The sequence below is a fragment of the Pinus tabuliformis genome, chromosome 6, assembly GCF_031772625.1.
Source record: "Pinus tabuliformis cultivar Carrire ecotype Pingquan chromosome 6, CPIR1, whole genome shotgun sequence".
Classification (NCBI taxonomy): domain Eukaryota; kingdom Viridiplantae; phylum Streptophyta; class Pinopsida; order Pinales; family Pinaceae; genus Pinus; species Pinus tabuliformis.
Genome location: NC_142292.1, coordinates 133550510 through 133573408, shown reverse-complemented (window position 1 = coordinate 133573408; position 22899 = coordinate 133550510).

Genomic DNA, 22899 nt, shown 5'->3' with positions numbered 1-22899 from the left:
ACACATGAGCAACCTAATGTGATAAGCATAAAGACGAGAGAACCGTCCCTCACAACTAAAATATTTCATGATCAATCTCATTAGTGGAGCATATTCATCTTTCAGATACCGGAATGGGAACACTCTCTTGAACTGCCTCAAGGAACTGGTTTTAATGTATGGCTCATAATGCTGCCGATCAATCTTTTGTTTCTTGTGCCATGGTTCACCAATGTTCGGTATACCGGTTGCTCATGAGAGAGATTCTGGTGTAAGTGAAGGTGACACCAGCCAAGATAGCTTGATCTCCGTGCAAGTGCAACACAAAAAGATGAGCCAAATCATGATGAAATTGGACACTAGCCACCTTTTGACAAAACTCATAGCATGACTGATGCTGAAAACATTGCATAGCAAGAGAGCAGGCCTGCAATTCTGTAAGGGTGGTCGGTTCTTCCCTAACATGTCTGCCACTTTTATGAGGCCTCCGGGGTGCCTGTTCTTCCAAGAGAGAGTCACTTTGGGTTTCCACCTCATAGTCTGATGAATGCTCAGATGCCATGACTACAATACAAAATACCTTGAAGACAAGATGACTGTTGTGTATGAACTGTGCTTGAACTGCTCTTTTTGGTGTTGTTTTTCAATTTCTGCCACCAAGCGAAAAAACAAATGCAACAGGGACTGTTAGGGATTGTTAGGAAGGGGAAAAAATATTGAGGAATGAGAATTAGTGGGATAATTTTAATTAGGGAGAGGAGGGGGATTTTATATATGGGAATAAAGTTTAGGGTTTGGGATTAGTTGTATAGGGTTGAGGAGATTTTTATAAGGGCTAGGGTTTTGGGAATTTGAATGTATTGTAGGATTGATCAATTTAGTGGGGGGTAGGAAATGAGGAAACAAGGGAGAATGGGGAAGGAAGAGAGTCGTTGGTGACAAAACTGTGAGCTCTAAAGCCATGGCAACAAACTTATTTGTGTTGGGTTTGAATTTTTATTTCAACCTTTATCACCCTTACACCACCATCTCTTATCATAAAATCTGAAGCAATGTCAAAATAGAAGGCCCTACCTGACAACTCCATGCAAGGGATGAGCAATTTGAAAAGATTTGACACAATTTCGGGCTTTGAACTATGTGCGCCGCACCAAGAACCCAGTGCACCACGCTCTGTATGTGCGTCACACCCGTTCAAATTAACACTGGACAGAAATCCCCAGTACGTCGCGCCACCTGTTATATGCGTCACGCCGGTTAGCTGTAAGCCTATTCTCTCCAAAACATGCACTTCTCTCACCCAATTCACCCTGAAACGTTTTTCTCCAACCTTGGCATGCAAAATGACTTTCATCTTCATGGAAAAACCTTTATATAGACATCAATTTGATTTTTGTTTCTCCAAAACCCATTTTGTAATGTTTTGCAATTGACACTTTTTCACAATTAATAGAACTCTGACCTTTCTATTTCCTCCTTGATTTTTTAGTTGAAATGATGAATTTCCTGGTAATTTTTTGCAGGGATAGCTGACATGGAATTTGGAAAAGGAGACCAGGGCTGCACCTGGAGAATTCAAGAGCTGAAATTTTTGAAAAATTATTACAAAAAACGAAATGTCGACTTATCTTCAAAACAGAGTTTTGAAGAAAAGTCAGAATCCATCCATATGACGATAAGAATATTTTGAAATAACAACTTATCAAGGACCTCCCTCTGGCCTGCTGGCTTTATTAGAATTTGTCGAAGACCAAATTGACTAACCCTAGACCTAATGACTAAAATGACTGTTATGACCTAGAAACTGCAACAGGACTGCAAATGACTTTTAGGATTCGATTTTGATGTACAGACCTGAGCCAGCAGTGGAAAGCATGAGGTGGATGAATGACAAAAGCCCTTTCGTCAAATTTATGGCATGCTCCTAATGAAATGCAACTGATCGAGAGCGATGGGACACCTAAACATGAAATTCAAAAATAGTTTTGATCTCTGACGGAGGGATGACCAGACTGACTCTAACAGAATGCATGTAACATATAAAATTCATACTCTTCTTTCATGATCAAATGGACATAAGCACTGATCAATGATCTCTATGATCATTGACACGGACACATGTCACTTGCCAAAGCCTTGTTCGCTAGAAAAAACCTCATTTTTTCCTTCCATGTGACACTTTTCGTTGTAGCCACATTATCATATCTACGAATTATCATCCATATGGGAATTCCACATCATCTTGTTTCCATGCCATGCTACATATCAACTTATCTTCTTCAACATTGATATAATATAACATCTGGTGCCTAGTACTGTTAACATCGCTAAACCCATCCAGTAACTACTAATCACATTTATTAAGTTAACTAACCATACTAGTAGAATATAACATCTATTATCTAGGTGTTTTAGGGGTGTGATACTTAGTTTTTTGATCGGATATCTAGATACTCGGATCAATAGTCCCATAGGGGGCCATATAGAAATGTTGAGAGGATATAATTCACAGATTCTGAAGGTGTCAGGGGAATATACCTCGTGTTTTTCTCTTGAAATGTTTTCCTTTGACCACCTTGGATCAACTTCCCTTTGACCCTATGGATTTAGTCACTTAATATTAATAACACTGAAATCACCCTTTTAAACTAACACGTCACTTGAAAGCCCTTATTTGTTGACAAAAAGCTTCACTTTTTCCTCCCATGTGTCACTTTATATTGTAGCCATGTTATCATCTCTACCACCTATCATACACATTATTATGTCACTTGCCAAAGCCATGTTGGCTAGATAAAACCTCATTTTTTCCTTCCAAGTGTCACTTGTTGTTGTACCATGTTATCATCTCTAACACCTATCATCCACATGGGAATTCCACATCATATTTTTTCCATGTCATGTTAGATATTAGCCTATCCTTTTCAACATTAATACAATATAGCATTTAGTGCCTAGTATGGTTACAATTGCTAAACCCATCCAATAAATACTAATCATGTTTATTAAGTTGACTACCCATACTAGTACAATATAACATCTAATATCCATGTCTTTCAGAGCCTTGTTACTTAGTTGTTTGACCGAATATCTAGATACCTAGACCAATGGTCCCATAGGGGTCTAAATAGAAACGTTGAGAGGATATAATTCATAAAGTACGAAGATGTGAGGGGGCATATACCTAGTGTTTTTCTCCTGAAATGTTTTCCTTTGACCACCTTGGACCACCTTCCCTTTGACCACATGGATTTTGTCACTTAATATTAATAACAATCAATTCAAAAAGGAATTAATATCAAGAACTTCCTTTGATAACACATCTAGAATGGACCTACATAATAGTTCCTTTCACCTTAATTACATTCCAAAACTTCCTTTAACATAAATGACAACAAATTTCCAATAATCTCCCCCTTTGGCATTGATGTGAACATTAGACATAATCCAGTAATTGATGTACTATTGCTATGAACTCCTCCTATCTGTTGGTTCTTTTTATGTGTACTTTCCTCGTCTAGTTCTTACTATGTCTACTTAATTATGCCCCTTTGACATCTACGGAAAAGGTATGCTTTCAAATTCTATACATCTTATTTTTTGTGATATCTCCTTATGTGTGCATAATATCAACATATTATCCCCCTTTGATATTAGTGAAAGGAAATGGATGTTACTTGTAGCTACAATCTCTTCTATTGAGAGAAAAAAACATTTACTTCCTCTAATTTCATGCTTCTCCTTTGACTGCATCTATCCTCTCCTGTCAAGGTTGTGTCTATCTATCTTAGAATGTGACATTTCCTCATATTATTATTTATTTTGAGGATTCTCCCCCTATTCTTATGCATCCTATGCTTCTCCTCATCTGTAACTCTTCATTTGTCTGGAACTTCTTTCATTATTTTCACTAGATGGCTTCTCCTCTTGAACTTGTGCTTTCATTTTTTTTCCTTTGATATTTTTTTTTTGTATTTTCTTGTAGTTGAAGGTCCTTCCTTGCTTGAATGAAACATCTATGATTTTAATGAAGAATGAATCTCCCCTTATCATCAAATTTTTATTTTACCTTCTCTCCTTAAGCATATGACTCATTCTTTCATTTTTCCTATTTAATGTGTCATTTTTTCTTTATTGTTGTTGTCCTTAACTTATTAAAAAAAAAACTCTTCTATGCCTAAAAACACATATTCTTGCTATATTATTTATATTTAGTGTCCTTTTATGAACAAAAAATTGTTGATGTAGTTCTCAAAATTTTCACTTAGTTCACATTATAGCAGTTAGCTCATGCCTATTATTCTTCTATTGCATCTCCCAATCTTGCATTTCCATCTCCTTGATGGAACCTTCCACACCTGGCTTCATTTGAAGCTATACTTCCAATCAAAAATATGTTTTTAGGGACATTGTCCCCATAGATAAATTTTCCTTTTTTTAATCTCATTGAGAACACAACCATTCTCTAGAGTCTTGATTACATTTACTACCTATCCTCCTTCACTTTCTTTCTCATCTCAGATCCTTTAGAATTGAATGTGAGATCATACCCTTTATTAACCATATGAACTATGCTTAGTAGATAATTTATACCTTCAACCAGATAAACATTGTGAGACATTGTCCTTTCATCATCATGATTGATTATTCCTTTTAAAATTTTCCTTCTTGAATCATTATTTTCAAGGGTGACACTTCCTCCTTTAACTTCCTTTAGAGAGAAAAAAATGCTTATATATCCTTTAATATGTCTTGAAAATAGATGCAAGAGCATCTTACGTCGAAGTCAAAACATGTTTTGACTAGAGTTAGTGGTGTTTCATTATTGAGGGAGTTGGTTCCCTATTTATTTAATTAATTTCATTTTCCTGTGTTCATGAGAAAATGTATATAAGTGAAAAATCTTGTAAATAGGAGAAGAATCATGAATAATAAGGAGAGAGATGGAGAAGTCATAGGTTTGATTAGATATGTCGAGGGAAAGATAGATCTAGGAGATATAGTGGTTAGTCCGTTGAGGAAATTATGCCTCTTAACCAAAATTTAGTTCAGAATCCATTGTATAATTATGTAACCAAAATAATGAGAACAGGGTGATAGAGAGTTGTGATAGAACCAAGTCATTCAAGGCCAATTAAGGGCCAGGAAAAGGAAGGCCAAATAAATGTATTATTAGGCCTAAGTTGTGTTATACATATTTCTATATCTTTTAACCAAATAAGATTTTTCCTTAATTAGTCATCTATTCATAAATTCATGTAGTCTGTGTGATTATTACTATCATGTTGATGAAACAATCTTTTGTTGATACGTATTCTACCTATGTGAAATAAAAGCTTTGGAGGGGCAACAAGGAATATGTGGTTAAGCTCATGAGAGATCGTGAAAAGTGACATGTAGTAAATCAATACAAACAATAAGAGATTATATTAAAGGTTAGGAAGGATAGTGAGGATTACCAATATTAAATCTTAGGAGGGAAAGTGTTCCAAGAATGCAAGTAACATAGAAAAGTCATACTCTTCCTTCATGATCAAATCAACATAAGCATTGATCAATGATCTCTAGTGTGATCATTGACTAGGACCCATAGAAGAGAACAATATAAGGTCACAATTGTTATGGAGGGAATTTAAGATAATGCAGACCAGAGGAGTAGGTATGTTTCACATGCATTATCTCCATTAATTCTATTAAACTAGAAGACAAAGGTGGAACTTAGTTGAAGTTGTAAGACTTGTGTAATTTAGAGTTTGTAGAAATGGTGGAAGAGAAGCGACAATACTAACCAGAGTCGAGTAGGACTGTACAAGTAGAGGAGACAAGCCTTAGTTTTTTTTAGTCAACATAAGTTCATCATTTTATGAAGGCTAGGAGATGGTACCAAATTTCTGTTAGAAATACATGTCAATAGACATACATTAGGATTACATGTTTTTGCAGTTCCTTCTTGGGAAATTGAAAGAAAAACACATAGAGAAATAACCGAGATGACTAGGCGCCAAGATGACATGTAAGGTTGGCCAATACAGTAAGGGGCAGGGTGATGTGCAAGATTTTTTCATGGGTAAATTGGGACCACATGATTGTTGACTCCTCCCAGAGGTAAAATAATTCGTGTGTTTGAAAAAAGGTTTGGGGACAATAGTTGATCAGAGTGGGGAACAACAGTTAATGGGGATAATTCTTGTTCCCCTAAGTCTGTCTCTCGGAAGCGAATTTTTTCATATATTATTAGACCATCCAAGTGTTGGAAATAATACTGAGAGGGGGGGTGAATCAGTATTATCAAATTCTTTTAATAAATCTTCCTTATTTGTTCTTTGAATTATTTTGCATGTCAGTACCATAAAATAATGAGCATGAACAAAGAAAACAGATAGTCACACCAAAGAACACAAGATGTAAGGTGGAAACCCAATGTGGGTGAAAACCACCTGCTGCAATATGTCTCTATCTTCTTTCAAATTAGAAACTCCTTTTACAATGGTTTTGTACTGGTGCAGTCCTTTACCAGTATGCAGGCTGCAACCTGCAGAGAGCTACAACTCTCTCTCGTTTTCCAGTCTCTCCTGGAAGGGAGCTACAACCCCCTACTTCTTACAAGGACCACTTTTCATAAATTTTCAAACTGGATCCATAAGCATCAAATGATCATCAAGTATAAGAAAATCACCCAGTCAACTGTAGTAACCAGATCAACAATAATAGAACCAAACCCAGAACACCTTATCAACAAAAAAATACAGCCAAACAAGATGTCTTAAGATAGATACACAGTTTTTCTTTCTTTGGTCTGCGTGCGTACGCACTTCACCTTCTTCTCCTCTGCGTATACCCGCAGAGACCCTTCTGCCACACTGCGTGTCCACGCACTATTTCTTCAACCGCGCTGCTAACTGTTACTGCAGGTACGCACCCAGAGACACTATTGTGCCACGTACTATTGCTGCAGGTACGCGCCCAGAGATACTATCGCGCCGCGTACAGTTACTGTGCGTACGCATCCGAACCTTCGTCGCTCTACGTACCCACGCAGTTCTCCTGTTTCTGCTCTGTGTACCCATGCAGATCTTTTGTTTCTGCTCTTTGTACCCATGCTGTTCTCCTGTTAAACACCTGCGTACTTCTGATTAGGGCCGAATAGGCAGTCCACTAGAGTGGCACAGATGCTCAGATGCCCAGATCTGATCATGCGCTGGAGAGATCACCCTTCACAGATTCACTTTCAACTTCATATAGATCAAGCTTTCAAGACCATAACCCAATATTTCAGATCTTAAGATATTCAATTGCAAAAGATACTGAGCCAAGAGATCTCCTTTTCTTTATATAGGCAAGCTCCTCCTAAAATCATGGATCAATACCACGAGCCAAAACCATAATAACACAAATACCGTCGGCTAAATACCAAGGGTTAAACATAAGAAACCCCACGTGTGCTTTTCTCTGCCTTGAAATGAGTGCACTGGGGGTACGCACCTCCTGAACGGCTCACCTGCGTGTCTGGCCGCGGTCCCTTCACGGTGTACCTGTGGGTACGCACCTTCTGAACTAATCTCCTGCGTACTTCTTACTTTTCAACATATTGAGAGCCTTGCCACAGGAGTTGCCATCAAGTACAACATCTGTAACATATAGCCATACCAGAAACATAATGCCAACAATCTCCCCCTTTGGACTTGATGGCAACCTCACAAACTTCAGCTTCATTCTCCCCCTTTGACATCAAGGGCAAAGGGTTATGCTCCCCCTAAGAACATGCTCCCCCTGAATATGAACCAGATCTGCAGCGAAGAACCATAATCCACCATGAAAGAGATAGAGACATATTGCAGCTACTTCCATGATCTCCTTCTGTACATCCTCCATAATGCCAACAATGCATTATATGCTCCCCCTGAACCTGTACCATCAATCTTCAACCAATCAGCCACCAAGCACATGTATGCATATACAACCATCAATCAGAAGAGGTTCAACAATAAGATGATGCATCAACAACCCCCAGCTTTTGCCTGAGGTATTCAAAAGTGTCCCTGGGCAATGGTTTGGTGAGAATATCAGCAACTTGTTCCTTGGAAGGAACATACTCCAACTTGACCGTCTGTTCAAGCACTTGTTCCCGAAGAAAATGATACTTGATTGGTATGTGCTTGGTTTTTGAATGCATGACAGGATTCTTTGAGATGCTGATTACACTTGTGTTATCACATAAGATGGGGATAGGTGGTGTACAAGTGATTTGAAAATCCTGCAGAGATTGCATCATCCAAAGAAGTTGAGTGCAACAAGATGCAGCAACAACATATTCGCTTCAGCTGTAGACAAGGCAATCGAACTCTGTTTCTTGCTGAACCAAGATACCAGTCTAGAACCCATAAAGAACGCACCACCACTTGTGCTTTTCCTGTCATCCACACTTCCGGCCCAATCTGCATCTATATAAGCATGAAGTGTGAGATCTGTATCTCTAGGATACTATAAGCCATAATTTTGAGTCCCTTGAAGATATTTGAAAATTCTCTTCACTGCCTGAAGATGAGTCTCCTTCGGATTTGTCTGAAATCTTCCAACTATTCCAACTGTATGCATGATGTCCGGTTGGGTACCTGTCAAATAAAGTAAACTTCCAATCATAGATCTGTAGGTTGGTTGATGTACTGCTACAGATTCATCATTTGCACTGAGGCTACATCCTGTGACCATGGGTGTACATACTGGTTTTGCATCTTCCATGCCATATTTCTTCAAAATCTGTTTGAGATACTTGGTTTGAGATAAAAAGATTCCTCCTTTCTTTTGTTGGATTTGCAAACCAAGGAAATATGTCAGTTCTCCCAGCAAGGACATTTCAAATTCTTTCTGCATGACCAAGGCAAAGCTTTGACTCATAGCTTCTTCATTGCTGCCAAAAATAATGTCATCTACATACACAACAAGTATTAGCAATTTGTCATTTTCAACTTTTATATAAAGATTGCTATCTGCTGATCCTTTTGAAAAACCTTGTTGATGAAGATATTTGTCCAAACGGTAGTACCAAGCCCTTGGAGCTTGTTTGAGACCATAGAGAACCTTTTTCAATCTGCATACAAGATTTGGATCATTTCCAAGAATGAACCCATCTGGCTGCTCAATGTATACTTCTTCTTCCAAGTCTCCATTCAAGAAGGCTGATTTCACATCCATTTGAAATACTTTGAAGTTTTGAAAACTTGAGAGAGCAAGGAACATTCGGATGGCTTCAAGTCTTGCAACAGGAGCAAAGGTTTCTTCAAAGTCTATTCCTTCTTGCTGCACATACCCTTTACAAACAAGTCTAGCCTTGTTTCTAATTACTTCTCCATTTTCATTCAATTTATTTTTGAAGACCCATTTTGTTCCGATAACATTCTTATCCTTTGGTCTAGGAACCAGCTCCCAAGTGTTGTTCTTTTTGATCTGCTCAAGTTCTTCATCCATTGCTTTCACCAAACATTCATCTTTGCATGCCTCTTTCACATTCTGTGGTTCAGTAGAGGAGAGTAATGCCAAATAGCTTGAGGCTTCTGCAACTGTTCTTCTTGTTTGTACTCCTGCTTCTTTCTGCCCCATAATCTGAGATTCTGGATGATTCTTCTGAACATATCTGGATGGAGTCTTTTATTCTATTCTTGTCTGCTCCTCTGGTTCTTCTTGAGGTTCTTCCTGAGGTTCTTCATCATTTTGTCGTTGAGGGTAGCCTTCATCTTCTTCTATGTCTTCATGATGCACTTGCCTAGGAATGTATCCCTTCTCATCAACCACTACATCAATGCTGTCAACAATTCTGCCAAGTCTTTTATTGTAGCACTTGTATGCTTTGTTATGTGGAGAGTAACCAAGAAGAATACCTTCATCTGCTCTAGGTTCAAGTTTGCTAAGCTGCTCATCTGTATTCTTAATATAGCATTTTCTCCCAAAGATTTTGTAGTGCTTTACCAAAGGAGTCTTACCACTCCAGAGCTCATGAGGAGTTTGAGTGCTTTTCACCCGAACATTTGTATTGTTGAGAATAACAACCGCAGCATGTGCAGCTTCACCCCAGAAAGTTGCGAGAGTTCCTGACTCATCAAGCATAGCACGAGCCATTTGTTGGACTGTTCTGTTCATTCTTTCCACAACTCCATTTTGCTGAGGAGTTCTAGCTGTAGAGAATTCTCTTCTTATCCCGTGTTCTTCACAGAAATCGAAAAATTCATTTGAGGTAAACTCCCCACCTCTGTCGGATCTGAGGTACTTAATTCTGTGACCCAATTCATTTTCAACCAAGGCTTTGAAAGATTTGAATTTTTCGAATGCTTCATCTTTGTGCTTCATAAGTCCTAACCAGACAAACCTGGAGAAATCGTCAATGAATAATATCAAGTATTCTTCTCCTCGAGGTGTTCTTTTCCTGAAAGGACCGCATGTATCTGTATGTACTAGCTCAAGAGGCATGCTAGCTGATCCTTCCTTCTCTGGAAAGTTAGTTCTGGTTTGTTTTCCAAACTGACATGATTTGCATATGGTGTTGTTAGGAATTTTGATATCTGGAAGATCGCGAATTTCCTGATATTTGCATGCTTTCCTTATTTGTGAAAAGCTTAGATGTCCCAACCTCCGATGCCATAACCAGTGCTCATCATCCTTGCTCAGATAGCATTGTTGTTGTCCTTCTTCAAATATGTACAGATTATTTGGAGTTCTTTTGCCTTTGATCACTATTTTACCTGTATCAAGATCACGAACAAGACATCCATTTGATCTGAATATCACCTCGGTTCTTTGATCACACATCTGGCTGACACTTAGAAGATTATGCTTCAATCCATCAACATACAAAACATTTCCAGCCTTGACCTTTTCTTTTAACTGAGCGATTCCTTTTCCTTTTGTAGTTGCAGGAGTATCATTTCCAAAAGAAACTTTCTTTCCCTTTTCTAGAGCAGAATATGACTCAAGTTTTTCTTTATCACCTGTCATATGCTTCGAACATCCACTGTCAATGTACCATAGATTCTCCTGTCCCTCTGCATAAAATGCTATCCCACATCTTTCTGTTTTTGGTTCCTTTATTCTCCATGTTTTGGTGCTTGAGGCTTGTTCCTTTTTCTGCTGAAACCTGCTCCTACATTCAGAATCTTCATGACCAAAGTTATTGCAAATAGAACATTCTACTTCATTTTCAAGAGCCGAAAAGTTGTTATAGGTCCTTTTTGTAATCCCGGTCATACTTCTTTGTTTTTGAGCTTCTCTAGTCATGATTGTTTTATATGCAACACATTGAGATGCTTTGTGACCAAAGTTATGATAAGAGAAACATTGTCCATTGAAGAAACTTCTGTGGTTATCAAATCTACCGGCCAAGTGATTGTAATCTCTATTGTCATTCATTCTTGAACCAAATTGAGAAGATTTTATCTGTGGCTGGTTGTAGCTTTTGTTCACTCTTAAGACGGATTGCCCCTGATAGTCTTTGTTTGCAATTCGTCCCTGCTTTACCTGATAGTCTCCATTGTGCTTTTGCTCATTCCTTTTTGCTGCATCAAGATAACTTTTTGAAGTGGATGCTTGAGAAGTTTCTCCATTATAGCCCAGACCTGTCTTGTTTAGAGGAGAACGCTGCACATTGATAATCTCATCCAGAGTTTTAGATCCTTTGACAAACTTAAGATTAATAGCTTTTGTTTTCTCAATCTCTTTTCTAAGAGCAACAATTTCACCTTCTAATTTTTCAAGATGTTTTTCTTTTTCATCAATTTGAAATTGTAGAGTATCAATGATCATATTATTTTCTTCTATACATCTCTTGAGTCTAGTAATTTCTTCAAAAAGGTTATCCACATCTATAGCATCCATATAATCATCATCTTCAAATGCCATTAACAGTTTATATTCATTACCTTGTTCATCTTCATCACTATTTGATAGACCATCACTATCTTCATGAGTGTAGTAGCTTTTCTTATTTGTACCCTGTTTCTTGTTCCATCTAGCAGGTTCCTTTCCTTTATCCTTATAAGGACATTTTCCAGCATAATGACCTACTCTTCCAAAAGCAAAGCATTTAAAAGGTAACTTACCTCTGAACCTTCTAGAACCCCTTTGAAGATTTCTGACAAAATTTGATTCTTCTTCTTCTTCTTCTGGTACGTGACTTGCTTCATAATAATCTCCTTTTCCTGACGCCTTGAAAGCAGCTTCTCTTCTGTCTGATGGACCTCCCTTTCTCATTTCATAAGCGGTTAGAATTCCATGTAGCTGAGACATAGTAAGAATTCGCAGATTTTCCTTTTCTTCTATTGCAGATACTTTAGATTCAAACTTGGGGGACAATGATCTTAGAACCTTTTCAACCACAATAGCCTCTTTTATTTCTTCACCCAAATTTTTCATGCAATTAACAATCTCATCAACTCGAAGAAAATAGTTAGCCACACTTTCATCATTATACATCCTGAGATTCTCATACTGAATCCTGAGAGTTTGAAGTTTAGCACGCTTTACCTGTTCATCTCCTTCGTAGCTCAAGACAATCTTGTCCCATATTTGTTTTGCAGATTTATATTGCAAAACCTTTACGAATTCTGTTTGAGATAAGCATCCCAACAATGTATTGACTACTTTAGCATTTGTTTCATATTTCTTTTTTTCGGCCGCATCTGTAGGTGTAGCTGAAGGAAAAGCGTAGCCTGTATCTATGATATCCCAAACTTCTGTACCAAGAGATTGAAGATAGGTAGTAACTCTTACCTTCCAATAATTGAAGTTTGTCCCATCAAAAATTGGTGGCCTGATTGATGCTTCCCTCTCGTAGTTGCTCATGATGAATGATCTTCCTTCAAGCGATCAAGCTTTTCTGAAGGACCTGCTCTGATACCAATTGTTGGAAATAATACTGAGAGGGGGGGTGAATCAGTATTATCAAATTCTTTTAATAAATCTTCCTTATTTGTTCTTTGAATTATTTTGCATGTTAGTACCATAAAATAATGAGCATGAACAAAGAAAACAGATAGTCACACCAAAGAACATAAGATGTAAGGTGGAAACCCAATGTGGGTGAAAACCACCTGCTGCAATATGTCTCTATCTTCTTTCAAGTTAGAAACTCCTTTTACAATGGTTTTGTACTGGTGCAGTCCTTTACCAGTATGCAGGCTGCAACCTGCAGAGAGCTACAACTCTCTCTCATTTTCCAGTCTCTCCTGGAAGGGAGCTACAACCCCCTACTTCTTACAAGGACCACTTTTCATAAATTTTCAAACTGGATCCATAAGCATCAAATGATCATCAAGTATAAGAAAATCACCCAGTCAACTGTAGTAACCAGATCAACAATAATAGAACCAAACCCAGAACACCTTATCAACAGAAAAATACAGGCAAACAAGATGTCTTAAGACAGATACGCAGTTTTTCTTTCTTTGGTCTGCGTGCGTACGCACTTCACCTTCTGCTCCTCTGCGTATACCCGCAGAGACCCTTCTGCCGCACTGCGTGTCCATGCACTGTTTCTTCAATCGCGCTGCTTACTGTTACTGCAGGTACGCACCCAGAGACACTATTGCGCCGCGTACTATTGCTACAGGTACGCACCCAGAGATACTATCGCGTCGCGTACAGTTACTGTGCGTACGCACCCGAACCTTCGTCGCTCTATGTACCCACGCAGTTCTCCTGTTTCTGCTCTGCGTACCCACGCAGATCTTCTATTTCTGCTCTGCATACCCACACTGTTCTCCTGTTAAACACCTGCGTACTTCTGATTAGGGCCGAATAGGCATTCCACCAGAGTGGCACAGATGCTCAGATGCCCAGATCTGATCATGCGCTCAAGAGATCACCCTTCACAGATTCACTTTCAACTTCATATAGATAAAGCTTTCAAGACCATAACCCAGTATTTCAGATCTTAAGATATTCAATTGCAAAAGATATTGAGCCAAGAGATCTCCTTTGCTTTATATAGGCAAGCTCCTCCTAAAATCATGGATCAATACCACGAGCCAAAACCATAATAACACAAATACCGTCGGCTAAATACCAAGGGTTAAACATAAGAAACCCCACATGTGCTTTTCTTTGCCTTGAAATGAGTGCACTAGGGGTACGAACCTCCTGAACGGCTGACCTACGTGTCTGGCTGCGGTCCCTTCACGGTGTACCTGCAGGTACGCACCTTCTAAACTGATCTCCTGCGTACTTCTTACTTTTCAACATATTGAGAGCCTTGCCACGGGAGTTGCCATCAAGTACAACATCTATAACATATAGCCATACCAGAAACATAATGCCAACACCAAGGTGAAATAAGGTTAAGATGATATGTTTTGATGAGTAGAATGGCATGCAAGGAGAAAGGTCAGGGACTAGGTCATGGGACTTAGTTAAACACGCAAAGCGGGAGGAAAGTTCAGCGCCAAGAGCTTGTAAAGTGGGAGATGCCTATATGTAATATATATTCACTTGGTCTCAGTGGATATGTTAAAGGGCTTGAGCCTGATGGCTTTTACATAAGTTAAAATTCCGCACTCCCTTGGATATTTATACAAAAAAAATTCTCCAATAGCTATTTTAAATAGTTTTAGCCATGGTTGTTTTGAGATGAGGAATTGAGATGGAACTTCAAACCCACATGAAGGTTAGGAATACATTAAACCACCCCATTAACAAGTCAACATATTTCCTTGAGAACAACATGCAAGTTTGGACTTTAAACCAAAATTTTGGTTTGGTGTATGAGCGGGTTGGCAACTATTAGAAATTGACCTTGAGACACACCATGTGATTAAATGAATTACCTAATCCTTGGAAAAGTGAAAATGGGAAATGATAAGTGGACTTCTCACTATTAAGTGATTAAACATGCATCAATTGGTATCATATCTTTTAAAATCTCTAAACCATGAAACAAAAAAGGACAAATTTTGGAAGAGGAATAAAATACCCAGGAAGAAGTTAGGAAGATTTTAGTAGAAGGACCAGAGAATGAAGAGTACTTGATGATGGAGTTGAGTTGCAGGACAGTAAGTTTGTTGAGGTATTTCTATTTCATTTGTATTTTGAATTGAAATAGACCTCTATAGAATTTTTGTGAAACAATTTGAAAGTTTTTTTCTTTAATATGAAGAATAGATTTTGTGAAGTAGGAATTTTATGAAGAAATTTACAAACAACAATTGTAGAGATTTATTTTTGAAAAGAGGTTAAAACATTTTGATTTGTTATTTAAGAGGAATAATATGGAAAGAAGAGTATATGGGGAGGAGGTAGATTATTTTTAAAGGGAAAGGTTTTGAAGGGACTACAACCAACATTAATGTTTTAATGATAACTCAGGGTTGATGATATGTTTGTAGGTTGAGGCAAACAACAACAAGGAAAGTTCATCTCAGCCATAATATGTTTCCAGGTTGAAGAAGACATCAACATGAGAGTTTGGCATTCCAAACAACCAACAATGTTGTGAAAACAAAACAGGGGGAAATAAAAACTCTCAGGAGAAAGAGGAATTGTGACAAAACCCAACAAGAAACTGAATTGTTGAAGTAGAAGAGAGGACAACACAAGTTCTCAAAGGAGGAAGTGAAAAATTAAATAAGAATATTCCTAATAGCTTTAAAGGCTAAGGAGGAGGAGTGCTTGAGAGAAGTTTCTATTGCAAAGGATGAGAAAGAGGACAACTTCCAGCTAAGGTTGGGTAGAAGTTGTCAAAGGGAAGTTCCATAATGAGTGTGGGTAGAATATCCAAGAGGAAGAGAAGAGAGTGTAGGATACCAAGAAAGAGAACTTGGTACTTGTGACAAGTAGTAGATTTTTTAAAAATATGGAGAAGGCTTATTGTAGTGCACAACTGGACAAAGATAATTCATTGAAATAAAAAATGAAGATGATTGTTCATAGTTATGTGAAGGCTGCAGAGGAAAGTCATAATTAGAAGAATAATGTCAAGGAAATTGGTAAAGAATAAATTGAAAAGGAAATAGGTGTGATAAGGTAATAGTTCAATAGGATAAAGCAATGGTTTCAAGATAAATAAAGATACCAACATTATTGATGGATACTAAGGAGGAAACCAATTTAATGGCAAGTTAAGAAATTGTACGCAACAAATATGAGGAAGAAGATGAGGCATCTGATCATAACCTAGTTAAGGAAGCTAAGATAAACTGAATATCAGGGTGAAGCAGGATATATTTGTGCAAACAAATAGGGATCAATCCTTTGGAGAGAGTGATATTTTTATGGTGTTGGGAATCCGTCAAACAAGGGGTATCCTCGATATTAAGTCTCAATTATATCTCACATTGTTTGGTGTTGTATCCCCATCTAGAGTGTCATTCCAGCTACCATGTATCCTTGTATATTTTCCTTGCCTACAAAGCTCAACATAAGAGAGTGTTATAGAAATTTTTGGGCCCTACAACCCCAAGCATGAAATGTCCATAAACCAAGGGCTCCTAAGTCCCTAAAAGTCTTGTTCTAACCCCTAAAGGAACAAGGTCAACAAATTACAGCTTCTCCCAGAAGTTCTCCATGAAAAACTGCTCAAAATTGGTCAAAACAGGATCATTTCAGCTGCTCCACTGGCCAAGTGCATTGCATCTCACCTAAATACACTGTGTGGGTGCATTGCATTTCAAAAATCCCTTCTGTGGGGTGCGATGGGTGAGAAATGACAAATGGCAGTGTCATTCCGCGAGGTGGAGAGGCAATGGAAGCTTCCAGAATCTTCTCCTGTGACACTTGCCTCACTGAATTTGACCAAGGATGAGTAAGAGACCATCAATATCCAAGTGGAAGCAAGAACTATCAGAGGGAAGACACTAATCAAATCATGAGCTGACTCATCTCCATTACAAACATCTATATATGGATCCCTCATCCCAGAGATCCAGAGGCTAGAATTTTGCATATTGTAAGGAATTGTTGTTGGTTTCTTTAGACAAACTTCATATTGTTGGGTGATCTAAGCTTTGTTTGAGGTGAAGAGGGGCTTCTTTGCTGGGAGGTTGATGCTGGGTCAGAACAACTGGTTGTAACTCCTCTTGGCTCTTTCTTGTTTTATCAATAAAAGCTATTCAAGTTTTCCTCCATGCTCTTGTGTCATTGATGCTTGTTACATTTGTATGGTCAATTTACATCTGATCCTAGATTGTTTATGATTATAGATCCATGTCTTTGTATAGTGTTATGATTCTATGATCTTACAAGTACTTTCTGAAGCTGGGCGTGCAAGGGAGCAGGTAGCTAAAGACTATCAAAGAAGAGGGGAATCAAATCAGGAGATTAGCGCAAGACAGAGGTTGGTCTTTCTATTCCTCTCTATCTATAATTCATAAAGGAAAAATGAAAGTAGCTTTTCTCTGTTTGTTTCTAAGGCAGCTGTCACACCTTAGTGGGATAGAGTAGTTCTATATAGACACTTTTCCCTGTAACAAAATGGCGACTCCACTGGGGAAGAATTAGTTTGTTTGTTTATCATTCTTTGTTGTCTATTTCATAAACTTACAAGTAGCATTCGAACTGCATTTTCCATAGCAAATGCAAAGTAGATAACTGCTACTTCAATCCATCTACTGGATCTGTTTATGATTTAAACAACTGATTCACAAACTATCTGATTGCCCTTGTGATAGCTCTTAGATCCTCCTTAGATCTACCCCTGATTGTTGCATTACTGATTACTTTTTTCTCGGCCAAAACCCAAGAACTAAACTGAAAACTGTGACCCAGAACCCAAACAGAGTCTCTTTTCTGGCCCAACGCAGGTACTGTTCAGAGAATCTGAACTTCAGCGCACTTCCTGAGAAGACAAGGTGCACTGAATTTCAAATTCTCTGTGTTACAGGTGCGCTGATCAGACTAGGCTCTGTGCAGTTTTGGTTTCTGTGATTCATTCCTTCCAGTTCTATTCCTGAATTTTGCTGCCTGTGATCAGTATATGTCTGTTTGAAACCCCTTTTCCTTGCTGTTATTCTTCCTCCTTTGTACAAAAGAACTCTAGATGTTTTTGTGTGTTTGTTGAGTCATTTACAGTTCTCCTTTGCAAAAGTAGCATAATCGTACTGTCGTCCTTTGATTTGAAACTATCGCAAGTGTCGATTTCAATCGTAGGAAAGAGTTTGATTGCTGTTGATGGTTGATTATCCTGTTACTATTGTTTTTGGTCTGAATGTGTAATTTTCTAGTGTCAAGAACAAGTATTCATTTTAAAATCGTAAGGTGTTGTGATCGTCTCCATTTTTTATTTCAAAAAGAAACTTGTTGATATTTGTCGCTTGAAAAGAAATTCAGATTTGTGCATCAACTTTCTTTTTAGCATTCATATACTAAGAAAGTTGAAAACAAATACATGCATGTGCATTTGCATATAGACAGTCTGATTGGCTTGATTTAGGAAAGTGCATTTAGAGTGTGCTCTTTGCTCTTTTTGAAAAGATTATGTCTTTCTTTTCCTTAGTAGCTAGGATTTTCATTGCACAAAGAAGATAAAAAGTTTTTTTATCATATTAGATTTCATTTTAGGAATTACATCTACATCTCGCGGTGAACCTGAAAGGAAAACTTCATAAACAAGATCAACTTAAAATAAATTCAATGAATCTAACAACGCTTTGGAACTTAACGCACAACATTTAGAAGTCTAGGCTAGAGACGTATTCTGGCGTCGTAAAGCCTGGTAACTATTGTTCTCACTGATGGTTGGGTGATTCCTCCACTTTGAGACGATAAGTGCCAGTACAGACTTGTGCTCCCATGTACCGTCGAGTATATTTTGGGAGACCCCAATAGGCTTAATCCTTTATCCATAGGAAGCCATGTCTGCCACCCTATTGATCGCAATGCACTGAACACAGCATTCGGGAAGATTCACTGCCGTACCATAAAAAGTATTCTGCAGTTTTGCGATTGGTTTGGTAATCCCTCTACCTATATTTCTAGAGTAGTCCCTTTCGTTCCTTTTCAGACTTTTTAACAGAAAAGGTCCATCTGAGCACTTGTCACTTCAGGCTCATTAAAAATCGAAGGAGACTAGAGTCATCTTTTGTTTTTTCTCGACTCTTAAAAATTGAAAAAACAAGTTGTGTCAAAGCGTCTAAACTTTATTTTAAACAGAATAATCATCACCTTTCCCTCGTTGGTCTTCGAAATTAGTCTCCCTTCATCGCAAGTTCTTGTAGAATCGCTAGGAAATATTTTGGATAGACTAGATATGTCTGAACAATCGTTGACATCTAGGACTGTGTCATCTGACACAGCAGCAGCAGAACCTCCTGCTGCTACTCCAACAATGTTCGTTGGTATACCATCTGTACCGGCAAGTTATCAACAAAAAGCCGGAGTCCAATCAGGGACTGTTTCGACGACATGGTCTGTTCCTATTTCTTCATCCGGATTATCATCTGGTATTTCTTATGTTGAAACTCAACAAATTGATCCAATGTGTCTTCAAAGGCCAATTTACCCTTTAAGTACTGGATTGCCACCATAAGGAGGGCAGTATGCGTTTTCATTGTTCCCTCCCGGAGAACAACCATATGGGAGTTTACAACAAAGTTCAGGTCAAACTAGAATTACATCCAGCGGTTGGGTACCAATACTGCCTCAATAACCAAGGGTTGTATATTCAATACAACCAGTCCACACTGTGTCGAATATTCCCACTATACCTGCTGTGGTGACTGCGTCGCAAGTACAAGCGCTACCTGTTGTATGTCAACCCCAAGTTTCTTAGGTTGCAATACAACAGCCTCTTGTCTCGACAACTCAATCACAACCTAAAGTTAGTGCCTCCTTATCTGTAGTGACTCAGGCTCAAACAAGTACTATGACTCCTCATCTTGGTCAATCATCCAGTATTGGGCAACAACAAATGGTCCAACAACCATGGCTGGTTCAATCTCAACAACCGCCATTCCAACAAGCATATCAAGGACCTGAGCAACAAGTCTTTGTAAGTAATGGGCAACCGCATTTCCAAAACGGTTATCAACAACCATATTATAATGGTTATGCCCATCAACCTTGTCAAAGTTTCCAGCATCAAATACATTATGCTGGTATGCAAAGACCCATTGCTCAGGCGATTCCATCTTATCCTGGGTATGCTTCGCCTAACCTGAATCAACAGTTTCCCTTTGTAGCAACTCTAGAATTACCAGATCTAAACCGGTTGACGAATGATCCAATTGCTTATGCCGCTTGGTGGCCAACGATTCCGCATAAACTTCCGTCAGATATTCCTAAATTTAATGGAAATCTAGGTGAAGACTCGTCGAACCATGTGATGACATTTCATCTGTGGTGTTCATCAAACACCCTAAACGATGATTCGATTAGGCTTCGCCTTTTCCAGAGGACGTTAACTGGTTTGGCAGCAAAATGGTATATCGAATTGCCTAGAGATTCATTCAACAACTTCAGTACCCTGGCCACAACCTTTTTAACCCATTTTCAATTACCGATAAGGTATGAAACGGGAACGAAACTCCTTACCAACTTCAAACAGACAACGACCACTCACATATCTGATCATATACATGAGTGGCGATGTCGTCGTAGAATGGTAAAAACATATGTTCCCGATCATCTCTTAGCTGAATGGTTTATCAAGTCATTAATACCTTCCATCACAGAAGATGTGGCAAAGGGGGGAGTCATAACAGAAGAGCAATTTATCACTCGTGCACAATATTTAGACTTGATTTACACTCAGTCCGGCGCGCTCTATGATAAAATACCTGACGCCCCTAGACCGGAATTCTCAATTCCTCCTCCTCCTAAATCAAACAATGACTCTCATGCCGGCGATGGCGTGATTGGCACAACAGACACGAAATCGACAAAGGCTACATCCAAAAAGGCCCGTAAGATTTCAGGTCAAAATGCAAAAGATGAACTTCTTGCCTCAGAAGTAAATGCCGTATCGACAGATAAAGGAAAAGAAACCAAGCAACCAGGGGGCAAGAAGAAAGGCAAAGGTAAGAAGAAGAAACAGGAAGAATCATCACCTGAAAAATCTTCTGCAAACCCTCCTGGAAATAGGAAACCAAAAAATCCATTCTTTATATGTGATGAGGATCATTGGACGAGAGATTTTCCACATAAAGCTGAGGTTAAGAAACTATTTAAGAGTTCAAAAACCTCAGCAATATTGACTGATCCGTTTCCAAACCCAGGAACCAAACTGGTTGCTAATCAAAATGCTTCCCGATCCCAAGTGCTTATGTTGTCTATCTCAAAGCAGTAAAATGATGCTTTGACAAGGACTGAAGTTGTGCCACCCATCATTCGTGAACAAATGATAAAGTCGCCAAAGGGAGTAGTACACAAATCGACATTTAATCCTCGTGTAAAAATAACACAGAATTATAATATAATAGAGGACCTGGCCCAACCGTCGTCCGCTATGTCGACACTTGAGTTACCACAAAATTGCCTCTCCCAAGAGCAAGCTTTATTATCAGCAATAGGTGGGATTGACCCAATGGATTCCAATCTTGTGGCCTTTGATCATAAAGGATATGACCCTCAGTTACTAGCTCAACTAGCTTTCCTTATTCAAGTGAAAGCCCTCAATAAAACTGTTCATCGAACAATTATTGATGAGGGGGCATCCACATGTATTATGTCGATGAGTTGCTGGAAAAATTTAGGCTCACCACACTTGTCGCGATCGTCAACAATGTTAAAAGCATTTGATGGATGATCATACACTCCATACGGGATTTTAAGTAACTTGCAAGTTGAACTAGGGGGTAAAACAGTAGAAATTGATGTTGAAGTAATCGACGGAAACCTCGATTACAACATCCTACTGGGAAGGCCCTGGATATATGCCATGGTCGTAGTTGTGTCGACCTACTTCAGGAAGATTGCATTTCCCTTCCAAGGAGGAATTACAATCGTCGACCAACAAACATTTCTCCCCAACAGTTCACAAGTTATGGGAAGCATTCCAATGATCCATGGAAGCAATCATTCGCTCCAAAAAATCAGAGTAGGTCTCCTAAAAGACCCTGCCTTAATGGGTACTTTTGCCCTACCGCCTCCGAGTAATCTGGCGGAAGTGGCCAAAGTGGAATATGAAATCTTCTATATCTAATGGATTCAGAAGATTCCTAAACATTTTGTCAGCATGGATCATCACCATTTTAGAAATATTGTAGCAATCAATTTTCTTGGCCTGGGGGACAAACCCAAATCAACGCTCATCGAGTGTTTGGATAGATAGGTCTAAGGAATATGGCACCTCTTCAAATCCTTCGTCGCATGTACATTCAACAGACGAAGGAATCATTCATTCAATGATAGGGGAGGCACCATGGGAAGATTACCATCATCGCTCCCGTCTTCCAAATTACCACGAATATTATTCCAGCAACCTTAATCATCCTTCATTTTTTTATTCTCTATCAAATACTGTAAATATGGTGGATTTCGAGGATGGTTCTTATCTCGTGTTGACCTCGTTAAAAAATGAAACAAGGAGTCTCGAGGATGGTTCTTATCTCGTGTCGACCTCGTTAAAAAATGAAACAACGAGTCTTGAGGATGGTTCTTTTACTGTGTCAACCTCATTAAAAAATGAAACAAATCCCCTTTCCAAATCTCAAAGGTAAACCTTCATTCCAACCACCGAGTTGAATGCAATGAAGCTTGGGGGGCATGCACCTCGATTTGCGTTATTATGTTGGGGGCATGCAAGCTTATCACGAGCAGTGTTACTGTAGGGTTCAAGCTCATTAAAAAATAAACCCGCCACGAGCAGTGTTACTGCAGGGTTCAAGCTCGTTAAAAAATAAAACCGCATCGAGCAGTTTTAGCACATAGTTCAAGCTCGTTAAAAAATAAACATAAGCAATGAGCAAATGTTTCCTCCCGCGTTTAAGCTCGTTAAAAAATGAACTA